The sequence below is a fragment of the Rhodnius prolixus genome, unplaced genomic scaffold (genome assembly GCF_049639745.1).
Source record: "Rhodnius prolixus isolate KJV_2025 unplaced genomic scaffold, Rpr scaffold_1, whole genome shotgun sequence".
Taxonomy (NCBI): domain Eukaryota; kingdom Metazoa; phylum Arthropoda; class Insecta; order Hemiptera; family Reduviidae; genus Rhodnius; species Rhodnius prolixus.
In genome coordinates, this window is record NW_027411581.1 from 4,782,818 (window position 1) to 4,795,019 (window position 12,202).

General features: G+C 34.4%; 1 long non-coding RNA gene and 4 other non-coding genes across 5 annotated transcripts; 4 read left to right on the forward strand and 1 right to left on the reverse strand.

Moving 5' to 3' along the window:
* Positions 1-7,795, reverse strand: LOC141451194 (uncharacterized). Its single transcript, XR_012456579.1, has 5 exons — positions 7,641-7,795; positions 3,542-3,652; positions 1,167-1,283; positions 472-627; positions 1-390 (listed from the first exon to the last, which is right to left on the reverse strand). It is a non-coding gene; the product is annotated as an uncharacterized lncRNA (long non-coding RNA).
* LOC141446389 (5S ribosomal RNA) lies at positions 4,394-4,512 on the forward strand. Its single transcript, XR_012453685.1, has one exon. It is a non-coding gene; the product is annotated as a 5S ribosomal RNA (ribosomal RNA).
* LOC141446390 (5S ribosomal RNA) lies at positions 4,783-4,901 on the forward strand. The gene has a single exon (XR_012453686.1). It is a non-coding gene; the product is annotated as a 5S ribosomal RNA (ribosomal RNA).
* A 1,870-nt stretch (positions 7,796-9,665) lies between the features above and the next one.
* Positions 9,666-9,784, forward strand: LOC141446391 (5S ribosomal RNA). Its single transcript, XR_012453687.1, has one exon. It is a non-coding gene; the product is annotated as a 5S ribosomal RNA (ribosomal RNA).
* A 301-nt stretch (positions 9,785-10,085) lies between these two features.
* LOC141446393 (5S ribosomal RNA) lies at positions 10,086-10,204 on the forward strand. The gene has a single exon (XR_012453689.1). It is a non-coding gene; the product is annotated as a 5S ribosomal RNA (ribosomal RNA).
* The last annotated feature ends 1,998 nt before the right edge of the window (positions 10,205-12,202 follow it).

A 12,202-nucleotide genomic window follows, 5' to 3' on the forward strand; every position in this document is an offset into this window, starting at 1 on the left:
TCATGTGACTTATTTGTTCCCCAATGTCAAATCTGCATTAAAAGGAACACGATTTCAGTCTGTTGAAGCTGTGTGAAAGATAAAGCTGCATGCGTCATGCAGGAGTTCACAGAAAAAGACTTCCAGCACGGTTTCGAACAATGGTAAATTCGCATGGAGCCTTGTAGGAATAGGAGAGTGGTGCAGATTGAAGATGATAATAACTAAATATGTATAAATTTAAAATAAAATGTTTTACAGCAATAGTCTCGTTATTTAATAGCCAAACCTCGTGTACTGAATTCCAAAGCGGAAATACAGCTGGTGGCTCTTAGATTTTCTCTTCTTAGCAGGTTCTTACAGGATTGTCTGCTAAAAAAAAAAGCTCCTGGAACTCTGATCATGACATGCCTAAAACAGATAATTAATTTTACTGAGAATTTATTCATCTTCTATCACAAAAATGCTTAAAATTTAGACAAATCTATTCACAATGAATTGGCACTTCAAGTCAGCAGTTTTTACTTCATATTTGGACATTTAGTGGCACATTTGATTTTTATATAGTTGGCAAGCCAGCAGGATGCACGGAAATGGTACTTTAGAGCCACCTCTTTCTTCCTGAAGTGCCCTCAATTCTGAATTTTCCTGAAAAAAAAAAAAAAAAAAACGTTACAAGCAAAAGTTATAGTTCAGCAAATACATATTTATATATTCTAATAAGACTTAACTAACCAGTTAGCCTTTCTTTTAATAAATTACTTGCTTTAAATTACTTGTAGAACATATTACAAATCTTTAAACAAAAAATAAGTAAAAAGAAAAAAAACGTTGATTAAGCGATGGTAATGCAACTCTGACCATTGTTTGATAATGAAGACTGGGTCTCGCTCTTTGCAGCCAGCCTATATAGGCAACTCTAATATGGTGACTATGCAATTGTACGGCCTATCTGCAATATGATGATAATGCACTGGACGACGGCACTAACAAGTGCCCGCTTGATTGTCTGACACTAGTTGGATAGTCTTGGACGCGGCTATCTATCTATCTATATATATACAAGAAAAGAACAGCTAGCCGAGTCTTCCTCTTTCTGTTCACATAAAAGATATTGCTCAGCTAATGAAAATTCTCCTTCTTTTGCAATCTATATTTCATCTATCTATATATATATAATGATATACTCTATAATTAGGAGGCGGCTTATGTCCATTCTTTGTCCAGTCATCGTCATCTATTCGGATACTTTATCTTCCTTCTTCGTGTACTCTTCATGATCAGGAAGAAGAAGAAGAGGTAGACTACAAAAAAAAAAAAAAATTACTTGGAAGTTTCATCATTAATCACCTAAACTAAAAAGAAACGACAAAGAAAAAGGTCAGAAATACTCTTAAGACAACATTCTTCAAGGCTAAATTTTTTTGGGGAATTAAAAGTAATAATATTTCTTAATAATCACAATTACGAAGTTCAAAGAATCTGGAGTGAACTCTAAAAATTAGCTTCTAGAGTGGACACAATTTTAATTAAAATCTATCATGACAAAATTTCTTAATCATAAATTATAAATATTATAACTCACATTCCAATTTTAAGATTAAAAACAATTAAGGGAGCAACAGTTGGGCACAATAAAAGCTGGAAAACTTTAAAAATAAATTAAGTAAAAAAATGTGATCCAATTAAAATTTTTACAATGAATAATAGGAATTACTTTAATAATAAAGCACAAAGCCCCATGGAGGCTATTGAAACTTGATGTAACAAAAGGGTAAATTCACATAGAATCATCTCAACTAATAATCAACAATTTTAAGAAAAAAAAAAACGGAAAAAATGGACACTGATCAGACAGGAAAAAAAATATATATAAAGATGGAAACAAATTAGTGTATGAAATAATGGCAGACCTGGGCTATCTTTGATAATACTATGTTTAATAAGAAAGAATAGAAGGAATAGTTTTCTAATTCCCCTAAATTAGGGATAATAAGTTAAAGCTGAGGAAGAAAAGCTGGGGCACTGAAACGCCCCTTTTTATTCACTTTCACCCAGGCTCTTAGTTTAAAGCTAGAACTGTCTTCAGAAGTCTCATATCAATATTGGGTACGGCGACCATCATTTTTGTATCAAAAAACAGGACAAGGAGCAAAAAAAAAAAACTATAAAAAATATTAATACATTTATTAACACGAGATCGGTTATTGTATAGGTTAGTTTAGTTATTAGTTTTTACATGACGTTTAGCGATCGATGTTTACACCATTCGACTAGTCTACTCTATCGGTAAAACAGGTTGTGTTTTACGCTAAAGGTTCGTCCAAAGTTAATGTACACAGAAAATGTTTTTCTAAACGATTATTTGCGAACTTAATTATTATACATTTATACTATATTTTTACATTCAAAAATTAAATTTGAGTATAATTTAAATTTCATTGAAAAACAGTACAAATAAACAAAAAATAGAACATTTATGCTTAAAAAAAAAAAAAAAGGACAGCGTCTTAAAAAACAGAACGAATGGTCACCGTAATATTGGGTGGTGCTTGCTGGACACATTTTTCGCAAGAGGAAAACAGTACGAAGGCTTGTCTCAAATCCGGAATTGTGACAATAATAATAATAGACTTTATTAAAGACTGCCTCCTGGTCATCGACCATCGGGGGAGTCGGTCATCTCATACATTAAATAGATTAAGTGAATTTGGCACAATACTGATAAAATACAAAAACTAAATACAAAAATACAATGAGATACACAATAAAAGTAAAAAATTTCCATTAAAAATTGTTTAATCAAAGAAAGATTCTCCAAATAAGCAAAAGCAAAATGAATTAAAAAATTTTTATGGTTATGCAAAAAAAAAATAATAATAAATAAAAATAAAATAAAATTAAAATTAAACAAAAATAATTAAATTAATTAATAGAAAACAATAATAATAATAATAATAATACTTATAAGGGAAGGGATTAGCTATGCGGTTAGCATACTGGACTCCCACGCGGAGGTCCCGGGTTCGAATCCAGCAGCTGACCCTTAGTTTTTCTCTTCCTAGGAGCTTCTTACAGCTCACTGTCCGGTGATAGACAGTGTTGTCTGTAACGGGAGAACACTGTCCGGAGGCCGGCAGTGCACTGGAAAAAGCTCCGGGCGCTAATAACCTCAGCTGTTGATGCGCCAAAAAAAAATAAAAATAATACTTATATACTTAGAGTTATTGAGACAATAATCTTTCTCATAATAATTTTTCTTGTTGAGAAGTGAAGAAAGAATGTAAAAGTAAAGTAATTGCCTATTTTTTCAAGCGGGGCTTTACATCCAACTACCAAATTAGGTGTCGTGGACGGAGGCGACTAGCAAACATACTTTACTGTAAAATTTCTCATATTAACCACCAAAGGTATAGACCGAGGAATATAGCCTAGTCCCGCAATTAGAAGAAAATTTGTAAGTTGATAAAAATATTAGAAGATAAAATCATGTGAAAAGTCACATATATTTTTTTTATTGGATTTTCCCGCCTACAGAGACTAAATTTTCTCTCATAAATACCTTTATTTTAATGATGATTCACTACAGCAGGAAAATTTTTCACACAATTTTTCCAACGTTAGATTTTCTCTGGTTTCCATCCAAGTAAAACTTTGCAGAGCTTACATCTTTCTGAAAAAAAAAATTATATAAAATTAATAAATTACCATTACATTACAAAAATAATAATATATTATAAAACCAGCGTTTTCTTCTTATCAAAGCGTGGACACAATAACTCGGTAACTAGTAACTTCAAAAACATTAAAAGAATTGAAAGGAAATACAGCCTTAGCCCCCACTCTAGCAATAAGTCTTAAGTTTGGAGGAAATCTAATTAAGCTAGGGCCTTTCTATTGTTTATTTCTCGTTGCTAAACCTAGGAACTACAAGCTAAATAATAAACCTCATTCTGTAAACACTGATGTAAACATAGATAATGGAAAGGATATTTATATTTATTGGCTTTACGTAAAACTTGTGCTTGTAAGTTTCACCTATCAGTTATACTTTATTCTTTCAATTTTATTAGAGTTATTACAACTATAATAATGTACAATGTTATTTTAATGAGCTTAAAACATTTTATTTAATATTAATGATTTATTTAATGGCTCAGTAAATAAGTTATTGAACATAATTTAAATAGAAATTAAAAACAAATTATTAGCACGCTCCATTGACAACTTTTTTCTTGACACTATTTACGTAATTTGATAACGCGAAAACAAAATTAAAATCTCTACAAACTTTCGCCTCTCTATTACACGTAAAAGATTATTTTCTATTATATCAGGAATATATCACAATGTAAACTCTGGGAGGATCTATCCAGATCAACCAATTTGATCCGCTAGTTTCACTGTAGCCATCGCCAACGGCCATACCACGTTGAATACACCGGTTCTCGTCCGATCACCGAAGTTAAGCAACATCGGGCGTGGTTAGTACCTGGATGGGTGACCGCCTGGGAACACCGCGTGCTGTTGGCACTTTTTTTTGTTTTGTTTTTTATGAAGATTAGTGTGGAGAAAATTATAATATACTAAAAATTTCAATTTCTATTACTCGTGAAATATTATTTTGTATTTTACCAAGAGTATAGGGTAAACTCTGGGAAAATCTACCCTGATCAACCAAAAATTCAGTTGATCACCTAAATCGACTTTACTTTCATCAATATTAGACGAGAATCACCATGATAACTGTAAGCTCCATCACAGTACATCACAATTTAATCCGCTAGTTTCACAGGAGCTGTCGCCAACGGCCATACCACGTTGAATACACCGGTTCTCGTCCGATCACCGAAGTTAAGCAACATCGGGCGTGGTTAGTACCTGGATGGGTGACCGCCTGGGAACACCGCGTGCTGTTGGCATTTTTTTTTTGGTCTAGTATTTGAAATCTCCATTTTCCGCAATTTAATCCGCTAGTGTTGCTTTAGCTGTCGCCAATGGCTAGAAGTTCTAACGTTCCCAGTTAGGAAGCTGCTCCTTCTCTGGCCGACTTATTAATTTCTTTCGTGAAGATTCATAACTTTGAGATGATAAGAGCTGTAACGCAGTCGATACATCCATTATGCGGGCTGAAATCAATTAAAAATATAGTTGATCTGAATGTCATAAAAAATTACATTGTTCCAATCATTTCTTATCCAATTTTAGGGACAATTCCCTTTTGCATGATAAGCACATCTTCCCGTATGCCAAGATTTCACATAAGACACCACCTTCAGTTTGTTTTGATGAACTTACTGACTGATTAACGATTTGAAACCACTGACATTCACTGTACATCATTTCAGTGGGTAGGAAAATTCTATCCACTTGATGTTTACTAGTGCTGCACGAGACCGAGACGAGGCGAGACTTTATGCAGTCTCGATCTCGGTCTCGGTCGCTTAAATCTCGGTCTCGGTCTCGGACTAGTCGATATATCTCGGTTTTTTGAATTTTTGTTTAAGTATTAAAAATGGTTTGCTATTAATAATCTTTTCAAAAAATGTTATTATTTTCTAATAATTATTTTAATTTATAAGAATATTGTTTTGATATAAAGAAAAAAAAATGTGTGTAAAAGAAGACAACTACTTACACTTCAATGCATCATATGTTACTATTACTGTTATGTATCTTTATATAATTGCAAAAAGATGTTAAAAACGCGCCAAATGAAAGACCCAAATAACATATCTGCCTGCTATAACAAATCGATTCGTGAAATAAAAAATACACCTCCCAACAAACTTCCCGCTCCATTAGTTATGGCTGTTGGTGAAGATAAAGAATCTGATGATTCACCTTTTGACGACGACGACGACTGCATCAATATTTTTGCACCATTTGCTCAAAAATCAGCAAATATCACCGAAGCATGGAAGACAGAAATAATTAATTACACCAAATTAAACCAAGCACCAGTAGACGTTGACATTTTAGAATGGTGGAAAACACTTGAGAATTCCTTCAAAAATTTGTCTAGAATGGCGAAAGATATTTTTAGTATCTGTGCAACTTCAGTGCCATCTGAAAGATTATTTTCGCAAGCTGCGTTGATAATGATTAATAAAAGATCTTCTCTAACTTCTGACTCAGTAAAAGCTCTTTTATGTATCAATGCTTGGGCAAAGAGTATCTTAAAAACGAAAATTTGTGGCAATATTTTTTAGATGCATAGATAGTCTTTTTTTTCAAATTCACTAATTCTAAAATATAATTCAAATAATATCTAAGTTCAAAGTATTAGATTATTAATTGTGAAATTTATGAAATTGAATGAATGAATGATATGAATAGTGAAATTTAGTGAATTTATGAAAAAATTAGGTAATTCGAAGGGGGCGCTAGGGTAGCCGAGCGGTGCGAGACCTGCGAAGCTAATGTGTATTGTGGTACTGGATTCGATTCCCGGTCTTAGGCCTTGGATTTTATTTAATGGTTGATAAAAGAAATTCACAGTAAAGTTTGTTTGCTAGTCGCCTCCGTCAAAGACACCTAATTTAAAGCCCCGCCTGAAAAAATAAGCGATTACTTTACTTTGCTTACTTTACTTATGTAATTCGAAGTCAAATAGATGTAGTAATATTGAACATATATAATAAAGTCGTATCTTTTAATAATTAATTCAATACCCGTAATGATTATTTATTAATAAAGAACACAATTTTATAATTTTGTAGCTAAAAATTAATATTTGAAAAACCGAGACGAGACCGAGATTTCTCGACGAGTTATGTATCATGTCTCGATCTCGGTCTCGGTTGCTCAAGTCTCGGCACCGAGACCGAGACCGAGATTTGTCTCGTTTCTCGTGCAGCACTAATGTTTACAAGATATCTTAGAATCTGGTAGGGTTTCGAGGAGGGTAGATACTCATGAAACGTCTGGAAACTACACTGACATTCAAACTCTATCATGAATGTTAAATATCCCATGGTTCTAGGATGTTTAGAGGAGTTTCCTGTATCCTATAGTAGAATCTGCAGGTGGCACGAGTGGTGACTTAGCTTGTTCTGTTATCCTTCAAGTTGACCAGGCCTCGTGAGGAAGCCCGTCAGTCTATTTTTTTGTTCAGAGCGAGGCATGCCTCAGATAGAGCCAGAAAGAGCTCTCTCTGCCCAGAGAGAGACAGAGAGATTACTGTAGAGTTTGAGTTTTGATCCTAAATGTGTAAACTGAATGTGTCACTTCGCGACTTGACCCGATCGCAGCACTTAACTCTTTTCACCTATTTAGTAAACTTAAGCAAAAAAATTATAGAATAAGTAAATGTGGGTGTACGAGTATGTTTCCACAGCAATATTTTGTGCTAGTGTTCACATGCAATCACATACCCAACACAAAAGACTGTAATAAAATAAACCCCGAACTATGCGACCATCTGCTGGCAGATTTTAGGAAGTAATTCATCAACTTCCTTGGCTAGATTTAATAGAACTGCCTTTACCAAACCATTTGATGTAATTTCACCAGCGTAACTGGTACCAATATTTTTTTTGTACAAAATATAATTGGATTTAAAGCAAAACGATAAAGAAAAGAGAAGAAATAAAGTAAACGTGTCTCCTGTACTGTTACAATAGCCCACCCTGGCTGTAATGTAAACATTATGTACTTACAATAAATAGTTATAATGGTATCCCCAGGTTCAGCAACAAAATAACCACACTAGGCTTGTAATCCCATACAGTGTTTTGTCAAAGTGACCATGGTATTAGTAGCTACTGAAAAAATATAACCTAGACTTGGGCAAAGGTTACCTACCAATTCTTCAAGGTCCAGTGTTGGCAACTGAAAATAAAACGGTTTTTTTTTTTTGCTGTGCATCTTTTGTACTAAAACTAACACTGTATTGTTGGTTAAAGGGAGGTTTTAGTCTTTAGTTTGGGTAAAATTGCTGTGGTTGAATGCAATACCCTGGATTATAGTGGACCGTAAGGTGAAATCGATATAGCCTCTGGTAATTTTTTTTTTTTATAAGTATTTGTTTATTTTCGGGAGGTGGGCCTCCAAAAAAAAAAGAAATCTATTATCTTCGAAATTTTGATAAAATCCATAAACCTGAATTGCGTATAATAGTTGTTTTTTTGGGTTTTTCTTTTGCTGAATTTTATTTACACAGTTGGTTAGTAAATTTGTCTACAAATTTGCTAGCTAGGTTAGTTAGGCAAATTTTAAAATAGTTCATGTTACTGGGATTGCTTTGTATTTTCTTTTTACCTTGGTAAGAAATTTATTGCGTAATGTCAGAGTTTTTGTTGTTGAATTGTCACCGGATATATCGGTTTTGGATTCACTAAGTTCATAAAAAGTCTTACGATCGTATACAAATATATTCGCATGTGAGGGTGAACACTAGCTCAAAATAAATCAATCCATCATTAGCTCAATCTATTACTCAAATTTACTTGGGAAAATGGTTCAAATAAACTTTCTGGACCAATGTTAGAATTAGTTGTATAAAATATTTCCAAAAATAACCGTGGGAGTTGTTTTCTGAGAAAAACTCAAAAAAGTGGGAAGAAAACTATTTGGAAAGTGCTACTTCCGGTCTCGGAATCGTAATTAGACGTTAATGTAGCAATCAGGTAAGACCTAATCGAATGTAAAAACTTCGTTTTTCGTAATATGTTTACACAAACACAGACCGTTGTCTTAAAATCTTTTTTCTTTTTCGATCTCAGGGAATCCCAAAACCGATCTTCTTTCCGGTGACATTATTGCCATACCTAATAAGCGACAGCAGTATGATATAAGACACGATAAGCACGTCTTAGTAATATACACTTCATTAAAAAAGCTTAGTATTTAAAAATGGAAAGTTTATTTCTTTGTAATAAAAAAAAAAAAAATTATGAGTGCTGAAAGTATGAAGAGTTGAGTAGAACAAGAGAGGAGGGGGGCCGCTCCGTCGACGAGGAGAAATAAGAACCTAATTGACTATGTAAAGAGCAACCTGTTGACTTGGTAAAACTTAGTACTGCGCAGTGTCGCACTCATACCAACTAAATCACTTTGCATAACAAAATTAAGATTTCATTCACTTTTTTAATTACTATTATCATTATCACTTTTGCTAGCTCTTTTTTTTTATGAATGATTAGTAGGAAATTTATTAAACCTGTCAGTAACAACTTGTTTGCACTGAAATGGGTAGGGGTTAGAATTTATGGGCCCCACACAATAATTTTTCTTTTTTAATTACTGATTTCTTTTTTCGCATTTACTAAATAATGGTCCAATTATTTTACAAAATTTAATGAAGAAAGTTTAAATTTTTTCGTTCAATAATGATTGAAACCAGTGAATAGAAATTTTGCTATCACTGATATGTGTAATCATTGCAAAGTAGTAAGTACTAATTTTGCATGCTCTCCTAACTTAAATGTGGGTAATAACTCAGCGATCAATTTTTCGATTTCAAATTTTCATTGGCCCCCCACTGCGTTTTTTTTTTTTTTATTTTGTTTTTTAAGAAGACCAGTTAATGGCACGAGGACAAAATTATAATGTACTACAAATTTCACTTTCTTTTTACTCCTAAAAGATTATTTTGTATTATATCAGGAGTATATCATAGTGTAAACTCTGGGAGGATCTATCTAGATCAACCAATTTCTTCCGGTAGTTTCACAGGAGCTGTCGCCAACGGCCATACCACGTTGAATACACCGGTTCTCGTCCGATCACCGAAGTTAAGCAACATCGGGCGTGGTTAGTACCTGGATGGGTGACCGCCTGGGAACACCGCGTGCTGTTGGCACTTTTTTTTTTGGTCTTGTATTTTTTGTAGACATTTAGTGGCACGGAGAAAATATTCTAGATATAACTATAAATGTTCACTTCCTTTTTACTAGTAAGAGAATGTTTTGCAATATCTCAGGAGAATATAACGGTGTAGACTCGGAGGGGATCTATCCAGATCAACCAAAGATTCAATTGGTCACCTAGATATGCTTTACATTCATCACTTTTAGAGGAGAATCACCATGATGTAACTGTAGGCTCCATCACAGTACGTCACCGCTTACACAATTTCTTCCGCTAGTTTCACTGTAGCCTTCGCCAACGGCCATACCACGTTGAATACACCGGTTCTCGTCCGATCACCGAAGTTAAGCAACATCGGGCGTGGTTAGTACCTGGATGGGTGACCGCCTGGGAACACCGCGTGCTGTTGGCACTTTTTTTTTGAATTTTGTTGTTTATGAAGATTACTTAGTATAAATATTCACTCTTTATTACTCATAAGAACACGCTTCGGGAACGTTTGCATTATTTCTCTAACTACAATTCTTCATTATAATGTACGTTTCACAGTCTACACTAAAATTTATAGGTTAGTCCTTGAGAACTACGTTAAGCACTACGCAATTCGTGTGGGGGTTTCCCAATTTTTTTTTTTTTTTATTAATTACTTAAGAAGCGTCATTAATATGTAAGGACATTGGTACCCTAAGCTTTTTTTTTAAGTGCACTAGTGGTCTCCTGACAGTTCTCTCGTTTCTGACCATGTTAATCACCGGACAATGAGCTGCAAGAAACTGCTAGCAAGAGGAAATCTAAGAACTGGATTCGAACCCCGGGTATCTCCCCATCGGAATCAAGAACGCTCGCTTCCCAAATTTTTATTTTATTTTATATTTTTGTATAAAAATTTAAAATTCACAAGACATCAGTTTAGAGATCAGAACATAAAAAATCGTCCGACACACATCTGCGCAGGTCAGCCGGCTATTGTACTCCCATTGCCCGGGGGGTGCCCCAGATACATACGTCACTGAGAACCACAAATTATTGTCTATGACTGTGCAATTCTTGTTTTGCTCTGACAATAAAATAAAATAAGTAAAAATCTTCTGCAGACTATGATCAATATTAAGAAGAAATAGACGAAGATGAATATTTCCAAAGCCCATAACTTTTACCTGGGATCTTTTCTTCCTCTATATTTAAAGAACCAAAACCTAACACGTGGCATACTTTTTGGTCTAAATGGTCACGTGGTCTTACTTCCGCTTTTTGTCGTCCCCTAAACGTCGCTCTCTACGCCCCATCACAAAAAAAAGAAGATAAAGGATGTATGATCTTTAGAAGTTCTTTTTTAATATTGTGACATCCATATCATTAGCGTGAAGTTGTCCTCTATCTCTCTCTCTGGAAGTGGTAAGATGAGTGAAGACCCTGGGCTATGTTCTGTTGTTGGGAGGATTTAACTAGTCCTTTGGAACTGTTGGTATCCCATGTGATCTGGTTGAAATAAAAAAAGGAAAGAAAAAAAAAATCATCTGTCTAGAACGTTCTGTCTGGAGCAAGGAAAGACTATGGGTTTACATTCTTACATAGTCCAAGGAGTGCGGGGCCATCAAAGAAGACTCAAGGTGAAAGATGAGTTGGCAGTATTCTTGTACTTGTCCAGTCTAAAGTGTGCGCAATGCAACCCTCTGACCAGCAGAATCTCCTTTCTGTCGACCCTTCCACCACTGTCTTTATCTTGCCGTCGTCTCCATTTGATAGATCATCTTCTCCTAGTACTGCTGTCCAGAGTCCTTTTCTTTTATTCCATCATACCAAACCCAAAGCACAAAAGCGATTACGCAAAAATGCTCGGCCTAAAACCTCTCTCATCCGTGCGTAACCTTTTTGCACATTTGTCATCTATCCACCCACCTGCCCTTCTAGAACTTCTTTGCCCTCTTTTCTAAAACTGAATCCCCCCAAACTGACATTGAAAACTTTTAACTGCTTAAAACTGGTCTTTACGAACTCTGACTTAGAAAGCAAGAGGAAGTGTCTTAAGTGCAAGCTTTACAGCCATCTGCACAATAATAATAATGCATGGTAATCCCGATAATATTAATAAATTTTCATTATCGAATTTTAATAAGAAGAAAAAAGTTTTGATTTACTGTAAGCACAAGAAAATGTCCCGGAAAACACCATGACCTTTTTTTTTTACTGCACCGAGAGGACTTCCTTACATGGTTCTCTCATTACAGACTTTGTATACTTCTTACAAACATTATTATTAAAACTGTCCGGTAGGTCCAAAAACTGCTTGAAAAAAATTCGTAATGATGAACAACATCTAACTTTAAACATTTTTTTTCTCTTTTTGTGTAAAAGATAAAATTTCCCAAATTTTCTTTAAAATGTAGGGCACATTTAACTGGCCACTGCA